The sequence below is a fragment of the Oncorhynchus gorbuscha genome, linkage group LG16, assembly GCF_021184085.1.
Source record: "Oncorhynchus gorbuscha isolate QuinsamMale2020 ecotype Even-year linkage group LG16, OgorEven_v1.0, whole genome shotgun sequence".
Taxonomy (NCBI): domain Eukaryota; kingdom Metazoa; phylum Chordata; class Actinopteri; order Salmoniformes; family Salmonidae; genus Oncorhynchus; species Oncorhynchus gorbuscha.
Window position 1 is genome coordinate 30,797,316 of NC_060188.1, and position 14,926 is coordinate 30,812,241.

Consider the following 14,926-nt stretch of genomic DNA (forward strand, 5'->3'; position numbering starts at 1 on the left):
TAACTGAAGCCTACAGGAGTTAAACGAGAGAGCGGTCTCGTCCCTAAATAATGATCCTGAAGAAAAACAACGCTGGCTGTTTTGATGAAGGCAATCAAAAGCCTAAAAACATTACGTTTTTAAAGTAAACACTGCAACGGCCAGCCTTCAAAACTAGATCATGGGGTTGCGTCATCTCATGTATTTTTGTTGTGGTTGTCACATCCCATTAACACTGAAAAAAAGAACCATTGAATTTGACACATTTATTCCACCTACACAACCAGGCAAGCAAGAGTGGCTCTATAGCACACATGTTGTTACGAAGAAATCAATATTCTCATGGACAACCCTGGGCCGTATTGCCCGCCAGGCATGGCGATGTGCGGAGGCGAACGTTGGAAACAGGACTCCTGTTACAGATCCCTTTAAGACCAACCCTCCCAGTCTAACCAGTTGCAGGCGTATAAGAAGCACCACCCACCCAGCGACACCCTGTCCAACCAAACGCAGGCTTTGTTTAGGACATGCCCCACAATGATGCATATTTCACACGATCACCTTATTCGGATGAGGCACCTCCCACCAAGTCATGATGCGTATTCTCTGAACACAATGCAAAGAGATAATTAAAATGTGTCTCTTCTTAGGTAGAGGCAGCCATCGCAGAGGCAGCACCAGTAAAACCTGAAATGGATCAACTTCCAGTACAGAGGAAAGAATGTAGGTTGTGCTAAAAAAGGTTTAAATTAGGAAAACAGGCTGGTAATTTTGTCATAACACAATATACTACATTTACATGTACTTTTAAGTCATTTAGCAGACGCTCTTATCCAGAGCGACTTACAAATTGGTGCATTCACCTTATGACATCCAGTAGAACAGTCACTTTACAATAGTGCATCTAAATCTTAAAGGGGGGGGTGAGAAGGATTACTTATCCTATCCTAGGTATTCCTTAAAGAGGTATATTGATGATGGTTAAGCATAAAGGTCTAATGTTGGTCGAATACATTTCCAATCATAATCAAAATGCTAAATAGAGCCTAATGTTAAGAAATATTTATTTATATATCTATTTTACAACAAAACAATATTCTACCTATTGACAGAGGCATCAAATGGTTCTCCCTCACCTGGTCCAGTACCAGGTAAATCCAGCACTCTCCAGCTACTCGTATTGCAGCTGAAGGTTGTAACCTTTATCTCTGCCATCCGTGGGAACCATCCACCAACTCACGTTAAACCTAGTCCTTAAATGCGATAAGGATTTCTCCTACATGCTGCAGTTAATGTGTCCAGATCAAAGTTCCCATAATGACTGCTTGTGTGTCCATGCATAGGCCTGTGTGTGATGATTGTGTGTGTGTGTGTGTGTGTGTGTGTGTGTGTGTGTGTGTGTGTGTGTGTGTGTGTGTGTGTGTGTGTGTGTGTGTGTGTGTGTGTGTGTGTGTGTGTGTGTGTGTGTGTGTGTGTGTGTGTGTGTGTGTGTGTGTGTGTGTGTGTGTGTGTGTGTGTGTGTGTGTGTGTGTGTGTCAGAGCATGTGAGAGTAGTTCAGCTGTTGGATGCTCATGGAGTGGTGCGCAACGCTTCATGTCCTTTCCTACAGCTCTGCTAAAAGAAAAGATCTGTGCTAACGAAATTTAAAAAAACTCCGCTCCATTCATTAAAATCACAATTTAACCAGCACACATCTATTTTTTCTTCTTCTGGATCTTACAAATTGTTTTTTAAGTATTGAAACCAAACCATATGGATTTGAATGAAAAGTATTTGAATAAACATGACAAGGTGAATGTAATAAGCAAAAATCATTTAAAATAGGCTACATGTTGTATTAAAACGGCATATAAAACAGTAAATAGGTCAGGACCCAGACAGGAAAACTAAGGAATGAAAATGAATTATTTTGGCTATGTTATTTCAATTATTTCAAGGCTATAGCCTACAAAGACATACACTGTGAAGCATTTGCGAGTGTGACACAACAGGCTGGTAGGGACATAAAGCTCTCAGCATTTAAACATTGTGTTGTATTAAATCATTATAGTCTATAAATTGCACATATAGGCTGTGACTTACTTAGAATTAAATACAAATTCATGGAAAAATTCCTTTTTTGAAACACAAGTTTGGACAGTCTGTGGCATCAGGCTCATGTGATGGTGCCTGGAGAACTGGCCAGCAGTGGAGAACACCCTCTACACTTAGAGCCACTGGGATGCTAAACACCCTTTTGGCCACTCTTACCAGGTTGGGCAGAGATGCAAAGTTGTTGATTTTATTTTTCTATTATGACAAGGCCTAAAGGTTTTTAGGCACAATAACCCAATCAAAACAGAAAGCTCATTGAATGTGGGAAGATGCCAGGCCTATGGGGCCAAAATGTATTATGGCATATTGTAAAGATAACGAAAATTAATGAAGCTTTTAATAGGTCTGATTTTTTGTTTATAAATAATTTGCTACAATGACACACTTCGTTATCTACCCACCGCATTCCTTTGTTATAGCATGTGCACATAGTAAGTACACACTCATACTTTTGGGATAAGTGCATTTTCAGATTCCACTATGATTATTTAGTTGGACACTCCCTTTTTTGGCCCTCATCTTTATAAGTCACCTTGATTTAGCCCCTGTGTTTTATTAGTTTATTTATGAAAATATTTAGCTAACATTACAGTAGATAAAGCAAGGGGCTAGAGCAGCACACAAGTAGACTACAAATGCAAGCTGGGGTGGGGTGCTACTGGAGCGAAATTGGAGCGGGCGGGAAGGCCAAATCTCGCTCCACGCTCCAGTCAAATTGGAAACGCTCAGCTCCTCGCTGTGCTCACATACTCTGTGTGTGCGTGTCTACACACGCCTGTGTGTGTGTGTGTGTGTGTGTGTGTGTGTGTGTGTGTGTGTGTGTGTGTGTGTGTGTGTGTGTGTGTGTGTGTGTGTGTGTGTGTGTGTGTGTAGGTAAAATACTTTCCATCCATATTTGCACAATGGTAGGAATGGTTAATTGTTTTACATAGAACGACGATTAGCATAACTGCGATTTCCCCCTACCATTTTTTATTACGTTGTAGCCTCAAACTTATTTTAAAATCAAATAAAATGTTATTGGTCACATACACATATTATTGTGGGTATAGCAAAATGCTTGTCTTCCTAGCTCCAACAGTGCAGTAGTATCTAACAATTCAGCATCTGAGATGTTAATGTAGTGCCCACCATCAGTTGAGACACAGCACACTCTTGAATACAGGGTGGGTCTAAACTACCAAATATTCTAAAATTAAACCAAATCTGAGTTTACGCGTTCTCAGGTAATTGATGTTAAATGTTTTTTTTTAAATGCAAATTTAATGAAAACACGTAAATTAAGCTCAACCATTGGGTGTCTTATGGTAGGGTGGGGTATGCAAAAATCGGTCAACTTTGAGCACCTCTATCTCATGAGTGTTTTAACAGTCGGCTCCAAAAATGTACTTTCTGACCACTTCTGCCTAGGGCTGGGCAGTATACTGTGTCTTACGATATACCGCTTTGATGCACAGAGTGGTTTGGGTTTTTACTTTACCTTCTATAAATGGTATTTGAATGTTTGGTTTGTTAAATGCGATACGCCATGTGTAACGTTGATTTTTATTGTTAACTTCGCTACTTCACTAATCTCTCTTTCAATGCTGCTTTCCACACAGGCCTAGCCACGCCCTCTGTCACTCAAGGAGCACATTTGTCGTTCCTCAACATCGAGACACTAGCGTTCAGTCTGCATGGCCAATGCAGCGCATGCAACAGTGTTGATGACGATACGTTTTCACTTTGGTCCTTAATATAAATCCACTAGTGATCTATAATTACACTAATAGTTTGTTTCTTACATCTGCAAACAGCTAGTTTGTCTTTTCTTAGCAAGTTGAGCCTAAATTTGGTTAGCTACTAATGCTAATCGCTAACTAGCTAATAAATGTACTGAGTCAGAGCAAACGTAACTAACTATACAGCCTGATAATACCAGTGATGGTGTAGGCCTAAATCAACATGTTGTTTGTGTAACAGTATCAGCTAAATCAAAGAAGAATATGCAAAGCAAGAATATGTTAGCTACATGAAGTAGCTAAGAGAAAACATTCAATGTAGGCAACGATTATAGGGTCCCTTAAACACTTTGGTTCCTACTCGGTTACAATAACTACTCCCTGGAATTTTCATTTGTTGTCATGTCAATAAACTGTATTCCGAGTAGAGGTCGACCGATTAAATCAGGGCCGATTTCAAGTTTTCATAACAATCGGAAATCTGCATTTTTGGACGCCGATTTGGCCAACTTATTATTTGTATTTTTTTATTTCTTTTTACACCTTTAGTTAACTAGGCGAGTCAGTTAAGAAAACATTCTTATTTTCAATAACGGCCTAGGTACAGTGGGTTAAGTGCCTTGTTCAGGGGCAGAACGACAGATTTTTACCTTGTCAGCTCGTGGATTCAATCTTGCAACCTTACAGTTAACTAGTCCAATTCTCTAACCACCTGCCTCATTGCACTCCACGAGGAGCCTGCCTGTTATGCAAATGCAGTAAGAAGCCAGGGTAAGTTTCTAGCTAGCATTAAACTTATCTTATAAAAAACAATCAATCATTATCACTAGTTAATTAGACATGGTTGATGATATTACTAGTTTATCTAGCGTGTCCTGCATTGCATATATTCGATGCGGTGCGCATTCGCGAAAAAGGACTGATGTGGCTGCAACATGTACCTAACCATAAACATCAATGCCTTTCTTAAAATCAATACACAGAAGTATATATTTTTAAACCTGCATATTTAGCTAAAACAAATCCAGGTTAGCAGGTAATATTAACCAGGTGAAATTGTGTCACTTCTCTTGCGTTCATTGCGCGCAGAGTCAGGGTATATGCAACAGTTTGGGCCGCCTGGCTCGTTGCGAACTAATTTGACAGAATTGTACATAATTATGACATAACACTGAAGGTTGTGCAATGTAACAGCAATATTTAGACTTATGGATGCCACCCATTCGATAAAATACGGAACGGTTCCGTATGTCACTGAAAGAATAAACATTTTGTTTTAAAAATTATAAGTTTCCAGATGCGACCATATTAATGACCAAAGGCTCGTATGTGTGTTATTATGTTATAATTAAGTCTATGATTTGATATAACATTCTGACTGAGCAGTGGTAGGCAGCACCAGGCTCGTAAGCATTCATCCAAAAAGCACTTTTGTGCGTTTTGCCAGCAGCTCTATGCTGTGCTTCAAGCATTGAGCTGCTTATGAATTCAAGCCTATCAACTCCCAAGATTAGGCTGGTGTAACCGATGTGAAATGGCTAGCTAGTTAGCGGGGCGCATGCTAATAGCGTTTCAAACATCACTCGCTCTGAGACTTGGAGTAGTTGTTCCCCTTGCTCTGCATGGCCCCCGGCTTTTTTGGAGCAATGGGTTACGATGCTTCGAGGGTGGCTGTTGTCGATGTGTTCCTGGTTCGAGCCCAGGTAGGGGCGGGGAGAGGGACGGAATCTATACTGTTACACTGGCAATACTAAAGTGCTGATATGAACATCCAATAGTGAAAGGTATATATACAAATGGTATAAAGAGAAATAGTCCTGTAATACCTACAACCTAAAACTTCTTTACCTGGGAATATTGAAGACTCATGTTAAAAAGGAACCACCAGCTTTCATATGTCCTCAAGCTTTTTTACATGGCACATATTGCACTTTTACTTTTTTCTCCAACACTTTGTTTTTGCCATATTTAAACTAAATTGAACATGGTTCATTATTTATTTGAGGCTAAATTGATTTTATTGATGCATTATATTAACCTCTTGCTTCTACCTGGCACGCAGGCGTCCCATCTAGAGCTCTGGAAATGCAAATGCGCTACGCTAAATGCTAATAGTATTAGTTAAAACTCAAACGTTCATTAAAATACACATGCAGGGTATTGAATTAAAGCTACACTCGTTGTGAATCCAGGCAACAAGTCAGATTTTTTAAATGCTTTTCGGCGAAAGCTTGAGAAGCTATTATCTGATATCTTGTAACACCACAAAAGACCCGCAGGGGACGTAAACAAAATAATTAGCATATTCAGCGCTACACAAACCGCACAATAAAATATAAAACATTCATTACCTTTGACCATCTTTGTTGGCACTCCTAGATGTCCCATAATCACTATTGGGTCTTTTTTTCGATTAAAATCGGTCCATATATAGCCTAGATATCGTTCTATGTAGACTGTGTGATAAATGGAAAAAAATAGCGTTTCATAACGTAACGTAATTTTTTTAAATTCAAAAGGTTGACGATAAACTTTCACAAAACACTTCTAAATACTTTTGTAATGCAACTTTAGGTATTAGTAAACGTTAATAAGCGATCAAATTAATCATGAGACGAAGTGTTTTCTATAGGGATCCATCTTGAAATACTGTCCGTCTATTTCTCAACCAAAATATCCGGTCGGAGACCGGAAGAAATGGGCTGTCTCTTGTTCGTTTGACCAAGAAACAAATCCTAGGCAAATGACAAGACTGTTGACATCGTGTGGAAGCTGTAGGTACTGCAACCTCAGCCATATTTAATGTCTTTCGCCCATAACAATGGGTTGAAGCGGCGGATGGATATATTTTTCCACTTTCAGTGATCAGATTTTCCTGCACTTTTCAATGAAACGCACGTTATGTTAAAGCCACAGTCGTGATTTAACCAGTTTTATCAACGTCTGAGTGTTTTCTATCCACACATACTAACCATATGCATATACTATATTCCTGGCATGAGTAGCAGGGCGCTGAAATGTTGTGCGATTTTTAACAGAATGTTCAAAAAAGTAGAGGGTAGACTGAAGAGGTTAAGTTAAAATAAGTGTTCATTCAGTATTGTTGTAATTGTCATTATAAAAATTAAAATAAAAACACACAAAAAAATAATAGTAATAATAATGTAAAAAAAATTGGCCGATTAATCGGTATCGGCTATGTTTGGTCATCCAATAATCGGCATCGAAAACTCATAAATCGGTCGACCTCTAATTCCAAGTGCCCACTACGATATTCTAACTACAGAATTAGAATTTCCACAATTCCAACAGTTCACCAAAGTGATTTTCACAAGTCAAATCGCAATTGTAACATTGGGTTAAAAATAAAGCCTAAATTGTTTGTGCAGCACTATGTGGCAGTGTGGAAACGATCTCAAATGAATGCAGGAAATGCATAACATTATTTTTGGTTTAATTGAACAGTACAAAACAATATCACTTTGAACATATGTGTTGCTATCCTTGGGCCACACAATACTCAGAAAGCAAATTTAGAACTTGTATTATTCAAAAATATAAAATACTGTCATACCATCCATTTTTTTTTCATACCATGGTATAATCTTTAGGCCATATTTACCATGGGCAAATACCTAGGCCTATATACATTTTCGTTCAAATCAAAAGGGGTGTAGTCAAAAAGTGATTGAAATCATACGGAATGACCCAGAGAGGAAGAGAAGTATGTGCGCCTCTGCACTTTTAATTGGGCCATTAGGCCATCAGGGAGCACAGGCCACAGCACACTGAACTTTAGACTATAGGTCGGGTTCAACCCGTGGGTATACATACTCACTCCTCTCCTCATACACGGTACAACGCACCTGGTTTTGTAAACACTATGCCAGTGGTTTCTGCCTTTGAAGTATCTTAATCATTCAGGTTCCTCCATGAGAAGGGAAAAAAGCTTAAATACACCATAGTAAACGCGGGAAAACAATAGGGTCTGAAAATAATTCAGAGTTTCCTCTGTTCCTCTTATCTCAAAAGGTTGAGATTTCAGCCAGCTGTCCCAGGTACTCCCAGCTGGGGCAATTAGTTGACTGTAGGGTTTTAAAAACACACAAAAACAAAAGCCAGTGTCTGAATAGGCTAGAGAGAAGTACAACTCTGAGGAACCAGCAAACCCATGGTTTGTTTCTGTGCTCCCCAATTCACCCAATGATACATGATGCATATGGTGCCACTTCCAGACTGGTTTGGTGGCTTCAGCACAGGAGTGAATGGGGGCCAGTGTGTCAGTAAAGCCACTCACTGCAGAGCCTACCAAATGGTCAGGCTTCCTCTCAAACCTGTCCTGACCTCTAGGGTCTGGAGGGGTGAAACACGTTGGCCTTTAACATCCTACTAGGCCATGACAAGTCCAGGCAGGAGTCTGGTAAATTAGCCCATTGCCTTTGTTCTTAGCCCATATTTTTCCCCCTCCCCTTTCTTTTAAAATCAATGTTTATTTGTGGATTTTCAAGTAATTTTCACCTCTGGTTTCTCTTCAGGTCATGTACATTGTTTGCCTTTTTTCTCCCTTGTTGAGTGGGGTTGATATATTTTTCCTGCTTCTCCCACCTGGCTGGCTGGTCCATGTTTCTCTTTATGTGAGGCGGAGGGAAAAAAATAAAACATTTGGTAAAAGATTTTCAGGAATGGAGCATTCTGGGAGGTGAGTTTGAACAAAGGGATTGTTTCAGGTGTGTTCTGAGCTAGGTTAAGTTCAGAGGGAGGCACGGCCCCTTGGTTTGAGATGGGGGAAGAGATGGATTGAGGTGGAGGGAGGGGGATGTTGGCTTGAGGGTATGAAACTGGAGGGTCGTGCATTCATTGGAGTGTACTTGGCCTCGGCAGACTAGGCTTGAACTATCAAAAACAACCAGCAAAGACATCGTTTTAGTGAGCCAAATGTCACCCTTCAGCTCTTTTTCCAGTCAGTATTCCAGGAAAGAAACTAGTGTTTCCATATAAGCAGCAGCTCAAGTATATGCCAAAGAAAGGTGTACAATGCCTGCTTACTCAAAACACACGTGAAAACAACTGCTTCTACAGAAACCCAAAAGAGCAAATCATTTAGATGTATGAATAAAGCTGTGATTGCTCAGACTGATTTCAAGTGTGCCTGACTGGAACAGATTATTCATCATGAGCTGAAATCTTCAGCTCAGAAGCCAGACTCGTCTGAGGGGGTCTGAACAATACCAAGTAATACCAATAGGCTCTGCTTTCATCTCTCCAAGTCAATCGTCTGACAGGATAAAATCCCAAACCCAATGCACCTATGAAAACACGCTGGAGATCTGTACATATAGATTTGCATAATCATCAGAAATAGGCCTGCATTTTGGCCTAACCGGAGAAACAGATGTTGCTTTATGCACATTATGGTCTGTAGCCTACAGCAGTAACCAGCCATACCTCTATTGGTTGTTTCCTGGTATCTCTGCTTCTATATTGATTGGTTAGATGCAAAATTAGGACAGAAGGATCTAGAATATAGGCTGAGGAAATTGCTATATGCTCTAAGTGGCTAGGAGCTAGGATAGCCTAAATAGCCTAAATCGAGGCCAAAAATGTATACACATACCTTTTTATTAATAACTTACAATAGGACTATTTCCGTCCACAATAAGGTGTTACGTCACGCAACATTTCCTGCTTAAAATGCAACCAGCAAACCACAGTATTTTCATACTTTCGGTTGGCACTGGCAGTATCTAACATTTGCAACAATGAGCCAATTTTCTTGTGGTGGAATGCCCTGGAAAACTGATTAAAGTGGGGAACCGTTATCATTTCTGGGAAGGACAAAAGCTGAGTAAGTGGCTTGAATCAATGCTGTTTTCCATTCAGGTTATTGGAGGACCCTCCCCTGAGTCAACCAACGGCTTCCAAATTCATAAACTAGATACTTGTTGTGTTAGCCTCCTACGGTTGCTCCAATACCACACACGTCTCGAAGACAGCTGATAGGATTCCACCCAGATCTAAAGGGTCAATGGAGGGGGGGGGTTCTTTGTCAATTGTGTGGCTTATAAAAACAAATAAGAGGAGTGAAAACAGGCAGTGAAAGCACTCACACTTTAAGCAGCATATTCTCCCAGTCCTACACCATATCAAACAGGCTAGGGAGGGGCCATGTAATCCGAGAGAACAGCTCTCCATTAAATTGGCTATAACATGGAGCCAGGCCTGAGCTAGCAGTGCCATCGGTCCAATGCAGCAGCAGGCGAGGTGCTCATCACCCGCTATTCATAAAACCTCTCTGACTCCAACACATGGGCTGCAATGGGGACAGGGTCGTGGGGGAGGTCACCCTGTCTGGCCAATATGTGCAATCAGTAGGCTTTTCTCTCTCTACGCTCCAGTCAGGGCTAGTCCTGTTTATGTGTATTTAACCCCCTGAAACCATTTCCCAAAAAGCACATGTCAGCCAGACCCTGATCTCTCTTTAAATTCAGTCAATGGATTTGCAAACTGCAGAGGCCCCAGTACAGCAGCAGAGCACAACAGTCAAGGCCTGGTCCTTCTGTAGCTCAGTTGGTAGAGCATGGCGCTTGTAACGCCAGGGTAGTGGGTTCGATTCCCGGGACCACCCATACGTAGAATGTATGCACACATGACTGTAAGTCGCTTTGGATAAAAGCGTCTGCTAAATGGCATATATTATTATATATTATAAGGCCTCACTTGTTCAGCTACACCAAGAGTGTACCCACCCATAATGACAGCAAACAACCAGGAAGATAAACTTCCCCCTCACCACAAGATGAACATTAGTGAGATTATTAGATCTTGAAGGAAGTTCACACATCAGAAAATGACAGCATTGTAGTGCTAAGATCACATATGATGCAAGGATATGCAACTTAACACATTATATAACAGAAACCTACAGATGTGTAACACACTAACCAGGGGTTGAGCAGGTTAGTGTGCAATTAAAGGGATTCGCATGAACACGGTTCCTGGTTGATAAATGGATGGGACAAAATTACAATATCTGCACTGACGCTAGACAGTGTACAAGGAAACGGTTGAGATCATGGCATGGCAAAACCTTGATGTGTTGATATTGAATACAATGATATTGTTCCTTGTTTTTTTTCTAGCAGCCTTGTGTATATCGCTAAGTCACAATTGAGGCTAAATTGACATGTTACAATTATTTAGCAAACTAACTTGGTTGGTTTCTGCTAAAGGAAATTATTTTTATGAAACAATTAGTGGAAAACGTGGCGCCTGCAACTGCCAGTGGCTGCGCCATTATGTAAACCTCGTCATAAATTACTCAATTGGAAATGTATCCAAAATTATAATGTGATCTATGCGACAATGCATTTTCTAGGTTAACGTTTAAGGGTTGCGAAAATGGTTCCCCTCTCGCACGATTGCGATCATTCGATAGAATTGCTCGGGTGTGTATATTATGCACGATTAAGTTTAGAATGCGGTGGCGCAGAGATGCATTAGATCGTGGGAAATAAAGCAAGCTTGCAAACTACGTTTTTAAACGGCCTAAATACATTTATACAAGTATGTTAGTGGACTGACTAGGGGTAATTTGGATACTCAAATCAAGCGCTTCGGCGAATAAGGCTTGACATTGACACAATTGTAGCTGGTAACGTTACAGTTAAAATGTTGATATCAATGTAACGATTATGTCTGGTCAACTGTATTTTCCCTCGCACTCTCCCATAATTTAAGAATGTCATGGCTCATGTTCACTGGCTAGCTGAAGATTACTATAATGGTGTACCCTTGGCAGCAGATCGTTCAGCTACAGCGAATGCAGTAAGAGTAACAAACCTAACGTTACCTATACTGTCTGTAGCTAGAACTTGGATTTGAAAGGTAGGTAGACCCAGCTATGCAACATTAAAAAAAAATATTTAAAAAACACTAAATAATGGTTGAGCATTACTATAAATGCGAGATGGCCGGCATGCAGGTTACCAAACAAGTTAAATGCTAAATGATGTTGCAACATTTCAAAGTTATTTTTTACTACGGAGTTAAAAGTAACAAAGAAAAAGGAGGAACCTACCACGTGACGAGGAGCCGATCCGGTTAAATTTTTAGAAACAAATCCCGCACTTTGATAGTAATTTCATCAAGGAAACAAAATATGTTGAAAAACAAATAATTCGAGAATGCCTCTTCACAAAATCAGTCTCGTGCGATCCAAATTGGGTAACCCCGTGTTACTCCCGAAATCACGAAATGGGCGAAACAACGCGTACTTGGGGAACCGAGTCAGCTTGCTCTCTTCTCTCTCTCTCTGCAATTATTAATGTTCAATCGAGTTTATTTCAAATGCGGTTGAATTGGTATTGTTTCCCAACGCCATTTATCGACGATTTGTTATGTATTTTCCACGGCAATCCGTTTTTATTGTTGCCGTTTTAGGGAGAGCGTCACACAGAAAATGGCGGCTCGCTCCTCTCCCTCGGATTTCAAGTCTGACAAACAGAACCCGAGAGCAAAGCCGCGGCGGGAGACATTCCTCATACTCGCCACTAGAGTGGAACTTCAGCCTGTCTCCGCTAGAGGGAGCCAAAGTCAAGCGTTCCATTTCTAAATGACTGAAACTGGGTTGCTGTGTCTTCCATCATGGCTCAATTAAATCGTGACTTGCAGTTATTACATGTCACGCAAGAGCCGGAATGGATCCAGTTTCATTATAACCCTAAATCAAAACGTGGTTCTTAAGGATTGGAGAAAGTGAATGGTTATGGGTTCATAACCAGGCTAAGGACACATGGTTAGTTATAAATATCTATGATACTACCCTGCAATGTTATGATAGCATTCCCCAATGGGAAACACTCTTTTCACACCAATTCGATACCGAAGTTACCTTTTCATAGCAGGTTAGGATAATTAATGTAGCAGGTTAGGAGACTGAGGTTAAGGTTAGGAAAAGAGTTAGAGAAAATGGTTAGGAGACTTGAGGTTAAGCTTAGGAAAAGAGTTAGAGAAAATGGTGTCCTAATCTTCTACAAAAATCACTTTGTATCTAAGTGTCGTGAAAAGAGTGTGTCCCATTCACCCCATAGAGATAATATATGGGTGTTGCATAGAATTCTAATGTAGGGCCAGGGGGAACCAGAGAACACAACACTATTTCCATTTCTTCAATGCAACAGAGGGCACAGATGGGCAACACAGCCGAAAAGTTTTGTCTTTTGCAACAGAAATTGTTAACTCCAAATAAGAAGAAAAAAAGTTGGGTCTGTTTCGTTCTGTTTGGTTCTAAAACAGTAAACTGCTTCTGTTGCAAGACACAATGAATACACCCCTGAACTGTGTCCCTGCCTTCTCAACAAAAAACAATATATATAAAAAAAAAACACTTCCCCTGGCCCTGTACCATTTTTGTGTGCAGATCTGAAGGTAACAGATAGGCAATGCGTGTAACTGTAACCAATAGAGCAATAGTAATGGCGTCTGTTTGTAAGCACTAACTCTGCAATGGTTCGTTGGACAAAGCCTATGAGTTTTGTAGGGTTTTTGGATAAATGCAGAAATGGGGTATGTGGTTGACACAGGCTTAGATCTTATACGTTTTGTTCTGTGAGAATCTTTATCAGCTAACGTCACTTTTTGTGAATTTTGAAGCATTTTTTAAATTTATTTTTTACACAAAACGCTTCCTAATTCATAAAGGTCATGTTAACTGACTGGTATTATCTCATAGAACAAATCTTATAAGATCTCCTAAGCCGGTGTTAACCTCAGACCTTATTTTCAGCGTTTATCCCAAAACTTAGTTCTTTCCAAATAGGAATGGCTGAATGAACCAGAGGTTACTCATTTATGTTTTTTTGGACTTCAAGCTGGCGAGCTCTATATAGGCAAAGGATGGTCCTGTAACCTCTAGGGTAATCTAATTGCAATCCTTCACTATATTACTTACAAATCCAGTTCCTTTCATTAGGCAAAGTTTCAGACGACAATAAACATCTATATGGATGTCATATCCCCTGCCTTATGATCCCCGCCTTTGATATTCCACCTGTTCTGTATTCTGCAACTGTCCACTCTACTAATGTACTATTCCGCCATCTAGTGGTATTTAGTAGAGTTAACGCCCCCTATATTGGATAAACCACTCCTCCACTTGTGTCAGCATATGACTCCCGCACAGTATTTCTGTAAGTCTTTAGGTTGCTATGCCAGACAGTGACACAATATTGTAGTGATACATCATTTCAAATTATAGTTAAATGTCAACCATAGTCATTTAAGGAACAATGCACTTTGGCAATATGTCCAAAATTATTAAAACCAAGCACTGTGCATGTAATAACTCTATGCATGATGATGACACATGATCAATACTGTATCATGTAACACATGTGTTGTGTATACATACCTTGCAATAGCAAAGCTCACCTCCAACCAAATCCATCCTTAGGGTAAAAATATCCACTGTGTCTTCCAGGTACAGTGCATTCAGAAAGTATCCAGATTCCTTCACTTTTTCCACATTTGGTTGCGTTACAGCCTTATTCTAAAATGGATTAAATAGTTTTCACCCTCATCAATCTACACACAATAATCCATAATGACAAAGCAAAAACAGGTTTTTAGAAACCCTATTCTTTTTTTTAATACATTTGAAAACATTTCTAAAAACCTGTTTTCACTTCATCATTATGGGATATTGTGTGTAGATTGATTTTTTTTTTTTTTTTTGAGGGGGGGGGGGGATTATTTAATACATTTTATAACAGGGCTGTAACATAACAAAAGGTGGAAAAAGTGAAGGGGTCTGAATACTTTTCGAATGCACTGTAACTTCCACAAGGTAATTCCTCCACTTCTTTGTCCAAGGTACCTGTACATACAAAGAAACTGCATTATAAATTAATAATATATAATAATATATCTATAAATCATGACTGACATAGGCCTACTTGGCATGGCCACCACAAAGAATGTCGAAAAACACTATTTGTACAGAACATTATGTGATTGATTTTTGTTGTTCTGAGTTTGTATGACAATCATATTATATTTATAGAATGACCTGGCATTGTGCCATATTCAAATATTATTCTGCAAGTTATCTTGTTGAATGTTGGTGAATATTTAC

The 14,926-nt window shown here is 39.8% G+C and overlaps 1 protein-coding gene across 4 annotated transcripts in view; it reads right to left on the reverse strand.

Annotated features, from left to right (window-relative positions):
• kansl1b (KAT8 regulatory NSL complex subunit 1b) overlaps nucleotides 1-14,354 on the reverse strand; it is an 83,964-nt gene extending 69,610 nt beyond the window's left edge. For 2 of the 4 annotated variants that reach the window (XM_046305091.1, XM_046305088.1), the window contains exon 1: nucleotides 14,204-14,354. The gene's annotated coding sequence lies outside the window, so the exon portion shown is untranslated. Of the gene's footprint in view, nucleotides 1-11,872; nucleotides 12,295-14,203 lie in introns of those variants that run through there. The other 2 variants (XM_046305090.1, XM_046305089.1) reach the window with 2 other exon arrangements.
• Nucleotides 14,355-14,926: the final 572 nt, after the last annotated feature.